The 2,727-nt window shown below is 40.9% G+C and overlaps 1 protein-coding gene across 2 annotated transcripts in view; it reads right to left on the reverse strand.

The window, feature by feature from the left end:
- Window positions 1-2,727, reverse strand: part of SLC35D2 (solute carrier family 35 (UDP-GlcNAc/UDP-glucose transporter), member D2) — a 47,128-nt gene that overhangs the window by 23,581 nt on the left and 20,820 nt on the right. The window lies entirely within an intron of this gene.

Here is a 2,727-nt window from a genome sequence, read left to right on the forward strand (position 1 = left end):
CATACCCTCAGGTGAGGATTTAAAAAGTATTAATGAAAGAAAAGCAGGTAAGGTACACTTAATGATAAAAAGTTAAATGTTTTTCCCCTAAGATCAAGAATAAGACCAGGAGGTTCTCTCTCACCACTAAGTCTATTCACTATTATACTTGAGGTCCTAAAGAGGGCAATTAGGCAAAAAAAAAAAAAAAAAAAAAAAAAAAAAAAAAAAAGACAGGGAAGGGAAAAAAAAGCATACAGTTTGGAAAAGAAGAAAGAAACTTATCTTTATTTGCAGAGGGGATATATTTAGAAAAGCCTAAGGAACTCATTTAATAATTATTACAACTAATGAGCTAAGCAAGTATGCAGGAAACAAAATGAATCTACAAAAGTCAATTGTATTTATATTCACTCTCAATGAACAATCCAAAACGAAATTAAAACATTCCACTTGGATAGCATCAAAAAGAACAAAATTCTTAGGAATAAATTTAACAACAGAAGTGTAAGACTTCTACACTAAAAACTACAAAATAGCCCTGGCTAGTGTGGCTCAGTTGGTTGGAGTGCCATCCCATACATCAAAAGGTTGCAGGTTCAATTCCCAGTCAGGAAATTGAAGTTTGCAGGTTTGAGCCCTGGCCGGGATGCATACCAGAGGCAGCAGATTGATGTTTTTCTCTCTCTTTTCTTCTCTCTCTAAAAAATCATTTAAAACATATCCTCAGGTAAGAATTACAAAAAAGAAGAAAGGAAACAAAAACTACAAATATTGCTGAAAGATGAAAGATGATTAAATAGAAAGACACTTCATGTTTATGGATCAGAAGGCTTATTGTTAAAATGGAAATACTCCCCCAAATGGATCTATAGATGCAACACAATCCCTATCAAAACCTCAGCTGGCATTTCCCCCCAGAAATTGACAAGCTGATTCTAAAATTAACATGGAAAGGCAAGAAAGCCAGAAAGCCAAAACAATATTTTAAAAAGAACAGAGTTGGTGGACTGAATTTCAAAACTTACTACAAACCTACAATAATCAGTACTGGTTTAAGGATAGACATATAATCAATGGAATAGGATCAATAATCAATCAATAAATCCTTGAGGGTGTGTGTGGGAGGCAACCTCTCACATGGATTTATATTCTCTCTCCCTTTCTCTCTCTCTAAAAATAAATTTTTTAAAAAAGTATTTAGGAAAAGCGTCCCTAGCAACAGCCTAACAAAGAGAGGATTTGGGTGCCAGAGCACCCCCTTGGGAATCATTTTGGAAGTGAGTTGAGCTGTTGGTCACTACCATGGAGTCTTGAGAAGCTCAGCATCAGACTGAAATTAAAGATGGCGAAAGAGTAAGCACGGACATGCTACCAAGAACAAACTGGAATTACAACTAAAACACAGAAAATTTTCCTGAGTAATCCATGGAAGACACACAGGAGAGAACCCTGATACCGCATAGAGACTGGTAGGAGGGGTGGAGGTGCAAAAGGGCTGGCCGGGCACCCCAGACAGCAACTGAAGTTCCGAAGAGATATCTCAGCTGTGGGGGGAGCCACTGAGAACTCTGGGGTCTAATCCCCAAGCTGGGCTCCCCAGTAGAGAGTACCACAACTGAGAAGGGTGCCCACACAACATCTGGCCGTGAAAAGCAGCAGGGTTGCCATCTGCCAGGGAGAGAGCTGGAAATTCAGGCACTCTCTTAAAGGACCAACACACAAAATTCCCTGTGGAGCCACCCACCTTGTGCTCTGGCAGAGTGGACTGGAGCAGTGTGAGCAGAAGCCAGGATTGGGGACTTGGGGTTAGAGTTCAGAAGGCAGACACCCCCAGTTTCCTGGGCTGAGTCATTCCCTCATGCATAGGAGGCATCTTTCCCACACCAACATCTGCCTTGCCTGGGGGGAAGACAGTTGACACACCCTATTGGAAAACACATTGCCTGAGGCCACTTAAGAGATTAAAAGTAACAATTAGACTCTAGGCAGAAGCAACTGCTCCACCCTGTTGAAAAAAAACTCTCACCACACCTGAGGACAATTGCCTGGGGGGCAATTCTAGTCAGAATCCTATTAGTCTGTAGGCAGAGGCGGTCTCTGGATGAAAAAAAATCTCACCACACCTGAGGACAATTGCCTGGGGGGCAATTCTAGTCAGAATCCTATTAGTCTGTAGGCAGAGGCGGTCTCTGGAGGCTTTGAGTCTTTGCCTGATCTAATTAGTTGGAAACAGCATTTGACACTGTCCTGCACTAGAGATTAAGAGAGTAGAGGACCTACCTAATACATAGTCACAAACCAAAACAGACAGCCAAAATGAGGAGACAAAAAAACAACCCCCAAATGAAAGAACATGAGAATTCTCCAGAAGAAGAGATAAATGAAGCAGAGGTAAGAAATTTATCTGAAATAAAGTTCAGAGTAATGATAGTAAAGATGCTCAACAGCATGAAAAAAGATATAGTAACTATGAAAAAATGAAATAAATCCTTACAATTATGGTCAATTATTTCCAACAAAGGTGCCAAGACACTACAATAGGGAGAGAACAGTGTTTTGAACAAATGATGCTGGGACAAGTAAACATCAATTTTTCACCTAATGGTGATTATCATCTAGACCAGTGGTCTGCAAACCGCGGCTCATGAGCCACATGTGGCTCTTTGGCCCCTTGAGTGTGGCTCTTCCACAAAATACCACGTGCGGGCACACATGTACAGTGCGATTGAAACTTCGTGGCCCATG

The sequence above is a fragment of the Myotis brandtii genome, unplaced genomic scaffold (assembly GCF_000412655.1).
Source record: "Myotis brandtii unplaced genomic scaffold, ASM41265v1 scaffold419, whole genome shotgun sequence".
Classification (NCBI taxonomy): Eukaryota; Metazoa; Chordata; class Mammalia; order Chiroptera; family Vespertilionidae; genus Myotis; species Myotis brandtii.